The sequence below is a fragment of the Rhinoderma darwinii genome, unplaced genomic scaffold (assembly GCF_050947455.1).
Source record: "Rhinoderma darwinii isolate aRhiDar2 unplaced genomic scaffold, aRhiDar2.hap1 Scaffold_718, whole genome shotgun sequence".
Classification (NCBI taxonomy): domain Eukaryota; kingdom Metazoa; phylum Chordata; class Amphibia; order Anura; family Rhinodermatidae; genus Rhinoderma; species Rhinoderma darwinii.
This window is the reverse complement of record NW_027464279.1, coordinates 331,976-347,756: the sequence shown is the minus strand read 5'-3', so window position 1 is coordinate 347,756 and position 15,781 is coordinate 331,976. Positions and strand designations below refer to the sequence as shown.

Below are 15,781 nucleotides of genomic sequence, written 5' to 3'. Positions count from 1 at the left end.
CAAACTGTGCAAGGATGGAGGTTGTAGGAGCAAGGAGAAGTTGTCTGTAAAGTTGGTGGATGCCTATTTTCCATTTTGCAGTCCCTTGTCTCCCTCTTGTGGCCTCCTGGAGGCAACTAGCTGTGCAAAAAAAAGACAGCCTGGCGGCCGGCTGTTGCAGTGTTGCCCTCTCAGGCAACACTGAGTGACTGACTGAGCCTCACCGTCTTATATAAAGTTCAGACGGAACTTTGCACGTGTCATAGTGGAGCCCTCAGGATTCCAGAGCCAGCTTTCTGACATCATAATGGGGCCTCAGAGATAAAAGCCTGGGCCCAGGCAGTGTTGGTCAGTGCTGCTCAGCAGGCAGCACTGGACTGGACTGGATTACAGCTGATACAAGGTGTGAAGGAACAAGGGGTGGCTGTGGGCATGCACTTGCTGCCGCTGCCAGTGTTTATCTGCATGGCAGCAGGGCATTTGGGCGTTGCCAGGAAGGCGTTTTTATGTAGATTCCTCCTCTTTCAGCACTGCATTGTGGTGCAAGCAAAAGAAGCAAATCCTGTCTGGCTTCCTCTCCGGCCTTTATTCACCTCCCGTGTAGCTGTGAGTGTGTGAGCCTGCAGGGCCCCATGGAATTGCCTAGAAGTAGGCTGAATCGCTGCAAGGGCTGAACAGCAGTATCGGGCAGGCTCGGGCAACGCGCGGCCCGTTCGGGTTATCGCTTCTCGGCCTTTTGGCTAAGATCAAGTGTAGTATCTGTTCTTATCAGTTTAATATCTGATACGTCCCCTATCTGGGGACCATATATTAAATGGATTTTTAGAACAGGGAGATGGAAATAGAGCTTGCTCTGTCCACTCCACGCATTGACCTGGTATTGCAGTATTTCCAGGACCGGTGCACCCTTTCCTTATGTGTTGACTAAAAGCAGATTCCAAAAGTGTTTTTTGTCTTTGCTATTGTTTCTGTCTTTCTGAAGGGATCTCCCCTTTTAATCCCATTATTTCAACACCTGTTGGACAATGCATGAGTGATAATGAGCTCATTGATTAAATGCAATTAATGAATAGATTGCCACCTCTTGTTGTGTGTCGTCTGTGTTTCTGTGTTTCCGGCATTTCACATTGGAACACCTCATTCACCTTCCTTGTCTTCTCTCCGCCCTCCCTTTTAGGTAAGTTAAAGAGCTGCACCTGAGCCAGCCACTGATTGATTGATTGATTGATTGATTGATTGATTGATTGATTGATTGATTGATTGATGCAGCACAACAGTCAAATAGTGGAGTGGAGTAGGGGAACAGCAAACAGCCAATAAAGCAGCCCGCCCGCTCGCCTGCCCGCCACAATGGACCTACCTGTGTACACTAGATGGATGTGATGGAATGTACTGTCGTCCCTACATTTCAAGAAGAAGTAAGAATTGCAGTTGCAACAAAGCCTTGCTTGCCTACAAAGAGAGCAGCAATTTGGATTTGTTACTATGTTACCTAGAAGAATAACAAACTGTGCAAGGATGGAGGTTGTAGGAGCAAGGAGAAGTTGTCTGTAAAGTTGGTGGATGCCTATTTTCCATTTTGCAGTCCCTTGTCTCCCTCTTGTGGCCTCCTGGAGGCAACTAGCTGTGCAAAAAAAAGACAGCCTGGCGGCCGGCTGTTGCAGTGTTGCCCTCTCAGGCAACACTGAGTGACTGACTGAGCCTCACCGTCTTATATAAAGTTCAGACGGAACTTTGCACGTGTCATAGTGGAGCCCTCAGGATTCCAGAGCCAGCTTTCTGACATCATAATGGGGCCTCAGAGATAAAAGCCTGGGCCCAGGCAGTGTTGGTCAGTGCTGCTCAGCAGGCAGCACTGGACTGGACTGGATTACAGCTGATACAAGGTGTGAAGGAACAAGGGGTGGCTGTGGGCATGCACTTGCTGCCGCTGCCAGTGTTTATCTGCATGGCAGCAGGGCATTTGGGCGTTGCCAGGAAGGCGTTTTTATGTAGATTCCTCCTCTTTCAGCACTGCATTGTGGTGCAAGCAAAAGAAGCAAATCCTGTCTGGCTTCCTCTCCGGCCTTTATTCACCTCCCGTGTAGCTGTGAGTGTGTGAGCCTGCAGGGCCCCATGGAATTGCCTAGAAGTAGGCTGAATCGCTGCAAGGGCTGAACAGCAGTATCGGGCAGGCTCGGGCAACGCGCGGCCCGTTCGGGTTATCGCTTCTCGGCCTTTTGGCTAAGATCAAGTGTAGTATCTGTTCTTATCAGTTTAATATCTGATACGTCCCCTATCTGGGGACCATATATTAAATGGATTTTTAGAACAGGGAGATGGAAGTAGAGCTTGCTCTGTCCACTCCACGCATTGACCTGGTATTGCAGTATTTCCAGGACCGGTGCACCCTTTCCTTATGTGTTGACTAAAAGCAGATTCCAAAAGTGTTTTTTGTCTTTGCTATTGTTTCTGTCTTTCTGAAGGGATCTCCCCTTTTAATCCCATTATTTCAACACCTGTTGGACAATGCATGAGTGATAATGAGCTCATTGATTAAATGCAATTAATGAATAGATTGCCACCTCTTGTTGTGTGTCGTCTGTGTTTCTGTGTTTCCGGCATTTCACATTGGAACACCTCATTCACCTTCCTTGTCTTCTCTCCGCCCTCCCTTTTAGGTAAGTTAAAGAGCTGCACCTGAGCCAGCCACTGATTGATTGATTGATTGATTGATTGATTGATTGATTGATTGATTGATTGATTGATGCAGCACAACAGTCAAATAGTGGAGTGGAGTAGGGGAACAGCAAACAGCCAATAAAGCAGCCCGCCCGCTCGCCTGCCCGCCACAATGGACCTACCTGTGTACACTAGATGGATGTGATGGAATGTACTGTCGTCCCTACATTTCAAGAAGAAGTAAGAATTGCAGTTGCAACAAAGCCTTGCTTGCCTACAAAGAGAGCAGCAATTTGGATTTGTTACTATGTTACCTAGAAGAATAACAAACTGTGCAAGGATGGAGGTTGTAGGAGCAAGGAGAAGTTGTCTGTAAAGTTGGTGGATGCCTATTTTCCATTTTGCAGTCCCTTGTCTCCCTCTTGTGGCCTCCTGGAGGCAACTAGCTGTGCAAAAAAAAGACAGCCTGGCGGCCGGCTGTTGCAGTGTTGCCCTCTCAGGCAACACTGAGTGACTGACTGAGCCTCACCGTCTTATATAAAGTTCAGACGGAACTTTGCACGTGTCATAGTGGAGCCCTCAGGATTCCAGAGCCAGCTTTCTGACATCATAATGGGGCCTCAGAGATAAAAGCCTGGGCCCAGGCAGTGTTGGTCAGTGCTGCTCAGCAGGCAGCACTGGACTGGACTGGATTACAGCTGATACAAGGTGTGAAGGAACAAGGGGTGGCTGTGGGCATGCACTTGCTGCCGCTGCCAGTGTTTATCTGCATGGCAGCAGGGCATTTGGGCTTTGCCAGGAAGGCGTTTTTATGTAGATTCCTCCTCTTTCAGCACTGCATTGTGGTGCAAGCAAAAGAAGCAAATCCTGTCTGGCTTCCTCTCCGGCCTTTATTCACCTCCCGTGTAGCTGTGAGTGTGTGAGCCTGCAGGGCCCCATGGAATTGCCTAGAAGTAGGCTGAATCGCTGCAAGGGCTGAACAGCAGTATCGGGCAGGCTCGGGCAACGCGCGGCCCGTTCGGGTTATCGCTTCTCGGCCTTTTGGCTAAGATCAAGTGTAGTATCTGTTCTTATCAGTTTAATATCTGATACGTCCCCTATCTGGGGACCATATATTAAATGGATTTTTAGAACAGGGAGATGGAAATAGAGCTTGCTCTGTCCACTCCACGCATTGACCTGGTATTGCAGTATTTCCAGGACCGGTGCACCCTTTCCTTATGTGTTGACTAAAAGCAGATTCCAAAAGTGTTTTTTGTCTTTGCTATTGTTTCTGTCTTTCTGAAGGGATCTCCCCTTTTAATCCCATTATTTCAACACCTGTTGGACAATGCATGAGTGATAATGAGCTCATTGATTAAATGCAATTAATGAATAGATTGCCACCTCTTGTTGTGTGTCGTCTGTGTTTCTGTGTTTCCGGCATTTCACATTGGAACACCTCATTCACCTTCCTTGTCTTCTCTCCGCCCTCCCTTTTAGGTAAGTTAAAGAGCTGCACCTGAGCCAGCCACTGATTGATTGATTGATTGATTGATTGATTGATTGATTGATGCAGCACAACAGTCAAATAGTGGAGTGGAGTAGGGGAACAGCAAACAGCCAATAAAGCAGCCCGCCCGCTCGCCTGCCCGCCACAATGGACCTACCTGTGTACACTAGATGGATGTGATGGAATGTACTGTCGTCCCTACATTTCAAGAAGAAGTAAGAATTGCAGTTGCAACAAAGCCTTGCTTGCCTACAAAGAGAGCAGCAATTTGGATTTGTTACTATGTTACCTAGAAGAATAACAAACTGTGCAAGGATGGAGGTTGTAGGAGCAAGGAGAAGTTGTCTGTAAAGTTGGTGGATGCCTATTTTCCATTTTGCAGTCCCTTGTCTCCCTCTTGTGGCCTCCTGGAGGCAACTAGCTGTGCAAAAAAAAGACAGCCTGGCGGCCGGCTGTTGCAGTGTTGCCCTCTCAGGCAACACTGAGTGACTGACTGAGCCTCACCGTCTTATATAAAGTTCAGACGGAAATTTGCACGTGTCATAGTGGAGCCCTCAGGATTCCAGAGCCAGCTTTCTGACATCATAATGGGGCCTCAGAGATAAAAGCCTGGGCCCAGGCAGTGTTGGTCAGTGCTGCTCAGCAGGCAGCACTGGACTGGACTGGATTACAGCTGATACAAGGTGAGAAGGAACAAGGGGTGGCTGTGGGCATGCACTTGCTGCCGCTGCCAGTGTTTATCTGCATGGCAGCAGGGCATTTGGGCATTGCCAGGAAGGCGTTTTTATGTAGATTCCTCCTCTTTCAGCACTGCATTGTGGTGCAAGCAAAAGAAGCAAATCCTGTCTGGCTTCCTCTCCGGCCTTTATTCACCTCCCGTGTAGCTGTGAGTGTGTGAGCCTGCAGGGCCCCATGGAATTGCCTAGAAGTAGGCTGAATCGCTGCAAGGGCTGAACAGCAGTATCGGGCAGGCTCGGGCAACGCGCGGCCCGTTCGGGTTATCGCTTCTCGGCCTTTTGGCTAAGATCAAGTGTAGTATCTGTTCTTATCAGTTTAATATCTGATACGTCCCCTATCTGGGGACCATATATTAAATGGATTTTTAGAACAGGGAGATGGAAGTAGAGCTTGCTCTGTCCACTCCACGCATTGACCTGGTATTGCAGTATTTCCAGGACCGGTGCACCCTTTCCTTATGTGTTGACTAAAAGCAGATTCCAAAAGTGTTTTTTGTCTTTGCTATTGTTTCTGTCTTTCTGAAGGGATCTCCCCTTTTAATCCCATTATTTCAACACCTGTTGGACAATGCATGAGTGATAATGAGCTCATTGATTAAATGCAATTAATGAATAGATTGCCACCTCTTGTTGTGTGTCGTCTGTGTTTCTGTGTTTCCGGCATTTCACATTGGAACACCTCATTCACCTTCCTTGTCTTCTCTCCGCCCTCCCTTTTAGGTAAGTTAAAGAGCTGCACCTGAGCCAGCCACTGATTGATTGATTGATTGATTGATTGATTGATTGATTGATTGATTGATTGATTGATTGATTGATGCAGCACAACAGTCAAATAGTGGAGTGGAGTAGGGGAACAGCAAACAGCCAATAAAGCAGCCCGCCCGCTCGCCTGCCCGCCACAATGGACCTACCTGTGTACACTAGATGGATGTGATGGAATGTACTGTCGTCCCTACATTTCAAGAAGAAGTAAGAATTGCAGTTGCAACAAAGCCTTGCTTGCCTACAAAGAGAGCAGCAATTTGGATTTGTTACTATGTTACCTAGAAGAATAACAAACTGTGCAAGGATGGAGGTTGTAGGAGCAAGGAGAAGTTGTCTGTAAAGTTGGTGGATGCCTATTTTCCATTTTGCAGTCCCTTGTCTCCCTCTTGTGGCCTCCTGGAGGCAACTAGCTGTGCAAAAAAAAGACAGCCTGGCGGCCGGCTGTTGCAGTGTTGCCCTCTCAGGCAACACTGAGTGACTGACTGAGCCTCACCGTCTTATATAAAGTTCAGACGGAACTTTGCACGTGTCATAGTGGAGCCCTCAGGATTCCAGAGCCAGCTTTCTGACATCATAATGGGGCCTCAGAGATAAAAGCCTGGGCCCAGGCAGTGTTGGTCAGTGCTGCTCAGCAGGCAGCACTGGACTGGACTGGATTACAGCTGATACAAGGTGTGAAGGAACAAGGGGTGGCTGTGGGCATGCACTTGCTGCCGCTGCCAGTGTTTATCTGCATGGCAGCAGGGCATTTGGGCTTTGCCAGGAAGGCGTTTTTATGTAGATTCCTCCTCTTTCAGCACTGCATTGTGGTGCAAGCAAAAGAAGCAAATCCTGTCTGGCTTCCTCTCCGGCCTTTATTCACCTCCCGTGTAGCTGTGAGTGTGTGAGCCTGCAGGGCCCCATGGAATTGCCTAGAAGTAGGCTGAATCGCTGCAAGGGCTGAACAGCAGTATCGGGCAGGCTCGGGCAACGCGCGGCCCGTTCGGGTTATCGCTTCTCGGCCTTTTGGCTAAGATCAAGTGTAGTATCTGTTCTTATCAGTTTAATATCTGATACGTCCCCTATCTGGGGACCATATATTAAATGGATTTTTAGAACAGGGAGATGGAAATAGAGCTTGCTCTGTCCACTCCACGCATTGACCTGGTATTGCAGTATTTCCAGGACCGGTGCACCCTTTCCTTATGTGTTGACTAAAAGCAGATTCCAAAAGTGTTTTTTGTCTTTGCTATTGTTTCTGTCTTTCTGAAGGGATCTCCCCTTTTAATCCCATTATTTCAACACCTGTTGGACAATGCATGAGTGATAATGAGCTCATTGATTAAATGCAATTAATGAATAGATTGCCACCTCTTGTTGTGTGTCGTCTGTGTTTCTGTGTTTCCGGCATTTCACATTGGAACACCTCATTCACCTTCCTTGTCTTCTCTCCGCCCTCCCTTTTAGGTAAGTTAAAGAGCTGCACCTGAGCCAGCCACTGATTGATTGATTGATTGATTGATTGATTGATTGATTGATTGATTGATTGATTGATTGATGCAGCACAACAGTCAAATAGTGGAGTGGAGTAGGGGAACAGCAAACAGCCAATAAAGCAGCCCGCCCGCTCGCCTGCCTGCCACAATGGACCTACCTGTGTACACTAGATGGATGTGATGGAATGTACTGTCGTCCCTACATTTCAAGAAGAAGTAAGAATTGCAGTTGCAACAAAGCCTTGCTTGCCTACAAAGAGAGCAGCAATTTGGATTTGTTACTATGTTACCTAGAAGAATAACAAACTGTGCAAGGATGGAGGTTGTAGGAGCAAGGAGAAGTTGTCTGTAAAGTTGGTGGATGCCTATTTTCCATTTTGCAGTCCCTTGTCTCCCTCTTGTGGCCTCCTGGAGGCAACTAGCTGTGCAAAAAAAAGACAGCCTGGCGGCCGGCTGTTGCAGTGTTGCCCTCTCAGGCAACACTGAGTGACTGACTGAGCCTCACCGTCTTATATAAAGTTCAGACGGAACTTTGCACGTGTCATAGTGGAGCCCTCAGGATTCCAGAGCCAGCTTTCTGACATCATAATGGGGCCTCAGAGATAAAAGCCTGGGCCCAGGCAGTGTTGGTCAGTGCTGCTCAGCAGGCAGCACTGGACTGGACTGGATTACAGCTGATACAAGGTGTGAAGGAACAAGGGGTGGCTGTGGGCATGCACTTGCTGCCGCTGCCAGTGTTTATCTGCATGGCAGCAGGGCATTTGGGCGTTGCCAGGAAGGCGTTTTTATGTAGATTCCTCCTCTTTCAGCACTGCATTGTGGTGCAAGCAAAAGAAGCAAATCCTGTCTGGCTTCCTCTCCGGCCTTTATTCACCTCCCGTGTAGCTGTGAGTGTGTGAGCCTGCAGGGCCCCATGGAATTGCCTAGAAGTAGGCTGAATCGCTGCAAGGGCTGAACAGCAGTATCGGGCAGGCTCGGGCAACGCGCGGCCCGTTCGGGTTATCGCTTCTCGGCCTTTTGGCTAAGATCAAGTGTAGTATCTGTTCTTATCAGTTTAATATCTGATACGTCCCCTATCTGGGGACCATATATTAAATGGATTTTTAGAACAGGGAGATGGAAATAGAGCTTGCTCTGTCCACTCCACGCATTGACCTGGTATTGCAGTATTTCCAGGACCGGTGCACCCTTTCCTTATGTGTTGACTAAAAGCAGATTCCAAAAGTGTTTTTTGTCTTTGCTATTGTTTCTGTCTTTCTGAAGGGATCTCCCCTTTTAATCCCATTATTTCAACACCTGTTGGACAATGCATGAGTGATAATGAGCTCATTGATTAAATGCAATTAATGAATAGATTGCCACCTCTTGTTGTGTGTCGTCTGTGTTTCTGTGTTTCCGGCATTTCACATTGGAACACCTCATTCACCTTCCTTGTCTTCTCTCCGCCCTCCCTTTTAGGTAAGTTAAAGAGCTGCACCTGAGCCAGCCACTGATTGATTGATTGATTGATTGATTGCTTGATTGATTGATTGATGCAGCACAACAGTCAAATAGTGGAGTGGAGTAGGGGAACAGCAAACAGCCAATAAAGCAGCCCGCCCGCTCGCCTGCCCGCCACAATGGACCTACCTGTGTACACTAGATGGATGTGATGGAATGTACTGTCGTCCCTACATTTCAAGAAGAAGTAAGAATTGCAGTTGCAACAAAGCCTTGCTTGCCTACAAAGAGAGCAGCAATTTGGATTTGTTACTATGTTACCTAGAAGAATAACAAACTGTGCAAGGATGGAGGTTGTAGGAGCAAGGAGAAGTTGTCTGTAAAGTTGGTGGATGCCTATTTTCCATTTTGCAGTCCCTTGTCTCCCTCTTGTGGCCTCCTGGAGGCAACTAGCTGTGCAAAAAAAAGACAGCCTGGCGGCCGGCTGTTGCAGTGTTCCCCTCTCAGGCAACACTGAGTGACTGACTGAGCCTCACCGTCTTATATAAAGTTCAGACGGAACTTTGCACGTGTCATAGTGGAGCCCTCAGGATTCCAGAGCCAGCTTTCTGACATCATAATGGGGCCTCAGAGATAAAAGCCTGGGCCCAGGCAGTGTTGGTCAGTGCTGCTCAGCAGGCAGCACTGGACTGGACTGGATTACAGCTGATACAAGGTGTGAAGGAACAAGGGGTGGCTGTGGGCATGCACTTGCTGCCGCTGCCAGTGTTTATCTGCATGGCAGCAGGGCATTTGGGCGTTGCCAGGAAGGCGTTTTTATGTAGATTCCTCCTCTTTCAGCACTGCATTGTGGTGCAAGCAAAAGAAGCAAATCCTGTCTGGCTTCCTCTCCGGCCTTTATTCACCTCCCGTGTAGCTGTGAGTGTGTGAGCCTGCAGGGCCCCATGGAATTGCCTAGAAGTAGGCTGAATCGCTGCAGGGGCTGAACAGCAGTATCGGGCAGGCTCGGGCAACGCGCGGCCCGTTCGGGTTATCGCTTCTCGGCCTTTTGGCTAAGATCAAGTGTAGTATCTGTTCTTATCAGTTTAATATCTGATACGTCCCCTATCTGGGGACCATATATTAAATGGATTTTTAGAACAGGGAGATGGAAATAGAGCTTGCTCTGTCCACTCCACGCATTGACCTGGTATTGCAGTATTTCCAGGACCGGTGCACCCTTTCCTTATGTGTTGACTAAAAGCAGATTCCAAAAGTGTTTTTTGTCTTTGCTATTGTTTCTGTCTTTCTGAAGGGATCTCCCCTTTTAATCCCATTATTTCAACACCTGTTGGACAATGCATGAGTGATAATGAGCTCATTGATTAAATGCAATTAATGAATAGATTGCCACCTCTTGTTGTGTGTCGTCTGTGTTTCTGTGTTTCCGGCATTTCACATTGGAACACCTCATTCACCTTCCTTGTCTTCTCTCCGCCCTCCCTTTTAGGTAAGTTAAAGAGCTGCACCTGAGCCAGCCACTGATTGATTGATTGATTGATTGATTGATTGATTGATTGATTGATTGATTGATGCAGCATAACAGTCAAATAGTGGAGTGGAGTAGGGGAACAGCAAACAGCCAATAAAGCAGCCCGCCCGCTCGCCTGCCCGCCACAATGGACCTACCTGTGTACACTAGATGGATGTGATGGAATGTACTGTCGTCCCTACATTTCAAGAAGAAGTAAGAATTGCAGTTGCAACAAAGCCTTGCTTGCCTACAAAGAGAGCAGCAATTTGGATTTGTTACTATGTTACCTAGAAGAATAACAAACTGTGCAAGGATGGAGGTTGTAGGAGCAAGGAGAAGTTGTCTGTAAAGTTGGTGGATGCCTATTTTCCATTTTGCAGTCCCTTGTCTCCCTCTTGTGGCCTCCTGGAGGCAACTAGCTGTGCAAAAAAAAGACAGCCTGGCGGCCGGCTGTTGCAGTGTTGCCCTCTCAGGCAACACTGAGTGACTGACTGAGCCTCACCGTCTTATATAAAGTTCAGACGGAACTTTGCACGTGTCATAGTGGAGCCCTCAGGATTCCAGAGCCAGCTTTCTGACATCATAATGGGGCCTCAGAGATAAAAGCCTGGGCCCAGGCAGTGTTGGTCAGTGCTGCTCAGCAGGCAGCACTGGACTGGACTGGATTACAGCTGATACAAGGTGTGAAGGAACAAGGGGTGGCTGTGGGCATGCACTTGCTGCCGCTGCCAGTGTTTATCTGCATGGCAGCAGGGCATTTGGGCGTTGCCAGGAAGGCGTTTTTATGTAGATTCCTCCTCTTTCAGCACTGCATTGTGGTGCAAGCAAAAGAAGCAAATCCTGTCTGGCTTCCTCTCCGGCCTTTATTCACCTCCCGTGTAGCTGTGAGTGTGTGAGCCTGCAGGGCCCCATGGAATTGCCTAGAAGTAGGCTGAATCGCTGCAAGGGCTGAACAGCAGTATCGGGCAGGCTCGGGCAACGCGCGGCCCGTTCGGGTTATCGCTTCTCGGCCTTTTGGCTAAGATCAAGTGTAGTATCTGTTCTTATCAGTTTAATATCTGATACGTCCCCTATCTGGGGACCATATATTAAATGGATTTTTAGAACAGGGAGATGGAAATAGAGCTTGCTCTGTCCACTCCACGCATTGACCTGGTATTGCAGTATTTCCTTATGTGTTGACTAAAAGCAGATTCCAAAAGTGTTTTTTGTCTTTGCTATTGTTTCTGTCTTTCTGAAGGGATCTCCCCTTTTAATCCCATTATTTCAACACCTGTTGGACAATGCATGAGTGATAATGAGCTCATTGATTAAATGCAATTAATGAATAGATTGCCACCTCTTGTTGTGTGTCGTCTGTGTTTCTGTGTTTCCGGCATTTCACATTGGAACACCTCATTCACCTTCCTTGTCTTCTCTCCGCCCTCCCTTTTAGGTAAGTTAAAGAGCTGCACCTGAGCCAGCCACTGATTGATTGATTGATTGATTGATTGATTGATTGATTGATGCAGCACAACAGTCAAATAGTGGAGTGGAGTAGGGGAACAGCAAACAGCCAATAAAGCAGCCCGCCCGCTCGCCTGCCCGCCACAATGGACCTACCTGTGTACACTAGATGGATGTGATGGAATGTACTGTCGTCCCTACATTTCAAGAAGAAGTAAGAATTGCAGTTGCAACAAAGCCTTGCTTGCCTACAAAGAGAGCAGCAATTTGGATTTGTTACTATGTTACCTAGAAGAATAACAAACTGTGCAAGGATGGAGGTTGTAGGAGCAAGGAGAAGTTGTCTGTAAAGTTGGTGGATGCCTATTTTCCATTTTGCAGTCCCTTGTCTCCCTCTTGTGGCCTCCTGGAGGCAACTAGCTGTGCAAAAAAAAGACAGCCTGGCGGCCGGCTGTTGCAGTGTTGCCCTCTCAGGCAACACTGAGTGACTGACTGAGCCTCACCGTCTTATATAAAGTTCAGACGGAACTTTGCACGTGTCATAGTGGAGCCCTCAGGATTCCAGAGCCAGCTTTCTGACATCATAATGGGGCCTCAGAGATAAAAGCCTGGGCCCAGGCAGTGTTGGTCAGTGCTGCTCAGCAGGCAGCACTGGACTGGACTGGATTACAGCTGATACAAGGTGTGAAGGAACAAGGGGTGGCTGTGGGCATGCACTTGCTGCCGCTGCCAGTGTTTATCTGCATGGCAGCAGGGCATTTGGGCGTTGCCAGGAAGGCGTTTTTATGTAGATTCCTCCTCTTTCAGCACTGCATTGTGGTGCAAGCAAAAGAAGCAAATCCTGTCTGGCTTCCTCTCCGGCCTTTATTCACCTCCCGTGTAGCTGTGAGTGTGTGAGCCTGCAGGGCCCCATGGAATTGCCTAGAAGTAGGCTGAATCGCTGCAAGGGCTGAACAGCAGTATCGGGCAGGCTCGGGCAACGCGCGGCCCGTTCGGGTTATCGCTTCTCGGCCTTTTGGCTAAGATCAAGTGTAGTATCTGTTCTTATCAGTTTAATATCTGATACGTCCCCTATCTGGGGACCATATATTAAATGGATTTTTAGAACAGGGAGATGGAAATAGAGCTTGCTCTGTCCACTCCACGCATTGACCTGGTATTGCAGTATTTCCAGGACCGGTGCACCCTTTCCTTATGTGTTGACTAAAAGCAGATTCCAAAAGTGTTTTTTGTCTTTGCTATTGTTTCTGTCTTTCTGAAGGGATCTCCCCTTTTAATCCCATTATTTCAACACCTGTTGGACAATGCATGAGTGATAATGAGCTCATTGATTAAATGCAATTAATGAATAGATTGCCACCTCTTGTTGTGTGTCGTCTGTGTTTCTGTGTTTCCGGCATTTCACATTGGAACACCTCATTCACCTTCCTTGTCTTCTCTCCGCCCTCCCTTTTAGGTAAGTTAAAGAGCTGCACCTGAGCCAGCCACTGATTGATTGATTGATTGATTGATTGATTGATTGATTGATTGATTGATTGATTGATTGATTGATTGATTGATTGATGCAGCACAACAGTCAAATAGTGGAGTGGAGTAGGGGAACAGCAAACAGCCAATAAAGCAGCCCGCCCGCTCGCCTGCCCGCCACAATGGACCTACCTGTGTACACTAGATGGATGTGATGGAATGTACTGTCGTCCCTACATTTCAAGAAGAAGTAAGAATTGCAGTTGCAACAAAGCCTTGCTTGCCTACAAAGAGAGCAGCAATTTGGATTTGTTACTATGTTACCTAGAAGAATAACAAACTGTGCAAGGATGGAGGTTGTAGGAGCAAGGAGAAGTTGTCTGTAAAGTTGGTGGATGCCTATTTTCCATTTTGCAGTCCCTTGTCTCCCTCTTGTGGCCTCCTGGAGGCAACTAGCTGTGCAAAAAAAAGACAGCCTGGCGGCCGGCTGTTGCAGTGTTGCCCTCTCAGGCAACACTGAGTGACTGACTGAGCCTCACCGTCTTATATAAAGTTCAGACGGAACTTTGCACGTGTCATAGTGGAGCCCTCAGGATTCCAGAGCCAGCTTTCTGACATCATAATGGGGCCTCAGAGATAAAAGCCTGGGCCCAGGCAGTGTTGGTCAGTGCTGCTCAGCAGGCAGCACTGGACTGGACTGGATTACAGCTGATACAAGGTGTGAAGGAACAAGGGGTGGCTGTGGGCATGCACTTGCTGCCGCTGCCAGTGTTTATCTGCATGGCAGCAGGGCATTTGGGCGTTGCCAGGAAGGCGTTTTTATGTAGATTCCTCCTCTTTCAGCACTGCATTGTGGTGCAAGCAAAAGAAGCAAATCCTGTCTGGCTTCCTCTCCGGCCTTTATTCACCTCCCGTGTAGCTGTGAGTGTGTGAGCCTGCAGGGCCCCATGGAATTGCCTAGAAGTAGGCTGAATCGCTGCAAGGGCTGAACAGCAGTATCGGGCAGGCTCGGGCAACGCGCGGCCCGTTCGGGTTATCGCTTCTCGGCCTTTTGGCTAAGATCAAGTGTAGTATCTGTTCTTATCAGTTTAATATCTGATACGTCCCCTATCTGGGGACCATATATTAAATGGATTTTTAGAACAGGGAGATGGAAATAGAGCTTGCTCTGTCCACTCCACGCATTGACCTGGTATTGCAGTATTTCCAGGACCGGTGCACCCTTTCCTTATGTGTTGACTAAAAGCAGATTCCAAAAGTGTTTTTTGTCTTTGCTATTGTTTCTGTCTTTCTGAAGGGATCTCCCCTTTTAATCCCATTATTTCAACACCTGTTGGACAATGCATGAGTGATAATGAGCTCATTGATTAAATGCAATTAATGAATAGATTGCCACCTCTTGTTGTGTGTCGTCTGTGTTTCTGTGTTTCCGGCATTTCACATTGGAACACCTCATTCACCTTCCTTGTCTTCTCTCCGCCCTCCCTTTTAGGTAAGTTAAAGAGCTGCACCTGAGCCAGCCACTGATTGATTGATTGATTGATTGATTGATTGATTGATTGATTGATTGATTGATTGATTGATGCAGCACAACAGTCAAATAGTGGAGTGGAGTAGGGGAACAGCAAACAGCCAATAAAGCAGCCCGCCCGCTCGCCTGCCCGCCACAATGGACCTACCTGTGTACACTAGATGGATGTGATGGAATGTACTGTCGTCCCTACATTTCAAGAAGAAGTAAGAATTGCAGTTGCAACAAAGCCTTGCTTGCCTACAAAGAGAGCAGCAATTTGGATTTGTTACTATGTTACCTAGAAGAATAACAAACTGTGCAAGGATGGAGGTTGTAGGAGCAAGGAGAAGTTGTCTGTAAAGTTGGTGGATGCCTATTTTCCATTTTGCAGTCCCTTGTCTCCCTCTTGTGGCCTCCTGGAGGCAACTAGCTGTGCAAAAAAAAGACAGCCTGGCGGCCGGCTGTTGCAGTGTTGCCCTCTCAGGCAACACTGAGTGACTGACTGAGCCTCACCGTCTTATATAAAGTTCAGACGGAACTTTGCACGTGTCATAGTGGAGCCCTCAGGATTCCAGAGCCAGCTTTCTGACATCATAATGGGGCCTCAGAGATAAAAGCCTGGGCCCAGGCAGTGTTGGTCAGTGCTGCTCAGCAGGCAGCACTGGACTGGACTGGATTACAGCTGATACAAGGTGTGAAGGAACAAGGGGTGGCTGTGGGCATGCACTTGCTGCCGCTGCCAGTGTTTATCTGCATGGCAGCAGGGCATTTGGGCGTTGCCAGGAAGGCGTTTTTATGTAGATTCCTCCTCTTTCAGCACTGCATTGTGGTGCAAGCAAAAGAAGCAAATCCTGTCTGGCTTCTAGCTGTGAGTGTGTGAGCCTGCAGGGCCCCATGGAATTGCCTAGAAGTAGGCTGAATCGCTGCAAGGGCTGAACAGCAGTATCGGGCAGGCTCGGGCAACGCGCGGCCCGTTCGGGTTATCGCTTCTCGGCCTTTTGGCTAAGATCAAGTGTAGTATCTGTTCTTATCAGTTTAATATCTGATACGTCCCCTATCTGGGGACCATATATTAAATGGATTTTTAGAACGGGGAGATGGAACTAGAGCTTGCTCTGTCCACTCCACGCATTGACCTGGTATTGCAGTATTTCCAGGACCGGTGCACCCTTTCCTTATGTGTTGACTAAAAGCAGATTCCAAAAGTGTTTTTTGTCTTTGCTATTGTTTCTGTCTTTCTGAAGGGATCTCCCCTTTTAATCCCATTATTTCAACACCTGTTGGACAATGCAT

At 47.9% G+C, this 15,781-nt stretch overlaps 11 non-coding genes across 11 annotated transcripts; all 11 read left to right on the top strand.

The window, feature by feature from the left end:
- The first annotated feature begins 699 nt into the window (after positions 1 to 699).
- LOC142729470 (U2 spliceosomal RNA) lies at positions 700 to 890 on the top strand. Its single transcript, XR_012878281.1, has one exon. It is a non-coding gene; the product is annotated as a U2 spliceosomal RNA (small nuclear RNA).
- Positions 891 to 2,182: 1,292 nt separating this feature from the next.
- LOC142729498 (U2 spliceosomal RNA) lies at positions 2,183 to 2,373 on the top strand. The gene has a single exon (XR_012878306.1). It is a non-coding gene; the product is annotated as a U2 spliceosomal RNA (small nuclear RNA).
- A 1,292-nt stretch (positions 2,374 to 3,665) lies between these two features.
- On the top strand, positions 3,666 to 3,856 carry LOC142729469 (U2 spliceosomal RNA). Its single transcript, XR_012878280.1, has one exon. It is a non-coding gene; the product is annotated as a U2 spliceosomal RNA (small nuclear RNA).
- Positions 3,857 to 5,132: 1,276 nt separating this feature from the next.
- On the top strand, positions 5,133 to 5,323 carry LOC142729496 (U2 spliceosomal RNA). The gene has a single exon (XR_012878305.1). It is a non-coding gene; the product is annotated as a U2 spliceosomal RNA (small nuclear RNA).
- A 1,300-nt stretch (positions 5,324 to 6,623) lies between these two features.
- Positions 6,624 to 6,814, top strand: LOC142729468 (U2 spliceosomal RNA). The gene has a single exon (XR_012878279.1). It is a non-coding gene; the product is annotated as a U2 spliceosomal RNA (small nuclear RNA).
- Positions 6,815 to 8,110: 1,296 nt separating this feature from the next.
- On the top strand, positions 8,111 to 8,301 carry LOC142729467 (U2 spliceosomal RNA). Its single transcript, XR_012878278.1, has one exon. It is a non-coding gene; the product is annotated as a U2 spliceosomal RNA (small nuclear RNA).
- Positions 8,302 to 9,581: 1,280 nt separating this feature from the next.
- Positions 9,582 to 9,772, top strand: LOC142729466 (U2 spliceosomal RNA). Its single transcript, XR_012878277.1, has one exon. It is a non-coding gene; the product is annotated as a U2 spliceosomal RNA (small nuclear RNA).
- Positions 9,773 to 11,060: 1,288 nt separating this feature from the next.
- LOC142729532 (U2 spliceosomal RNA) lies at positions 11,061 to 11,251 on the top strand. Its single transcript, XR_012878337.1, has one exon. It is a non-coding gene; the product is annotated as a U2 spliceosomal RNA (small nuclear RNA).
- Positions 11,252 to 12,507: 1,256 nt separating this feature from the next.
- On the top strand, positions 12,508 to 12,698 carry LOC142729465 (U2 spliceosomal RNA). Its single transcript, XR_012878276.1, has one exon. It is a non-coding gene; the product is annotated as a U2 spliceosomal RNA (small nuclear RNA).
- Positions 12,699 to 14,010: 1,312 nt separating this feature from the next.
- Positions 14,011 to 14,201, top strand: LOC142729463 (U2 spliceosomal RNA). Its single transcript, XR_012878275.1, has one exon. It is a non-coding gene; the product is annotated as a U2 spliceosomal RNA (small nuclear RNA).
- A 1,269-nt stretch (positions 14,202 to 15,470) lies between these two features.
- On the top strand, positions 15,471 to 15,661 carry LOC142729526 (U2 spliceosomal RNA). The gene has a single exon (XR_012878332.1). It is a non-coding gene; the product is annotated as a U2 spliceosomal RNA (small nuclear RNA).
- Positions 15,662 to 15,781: the final 120 nt, after the last annotated feature.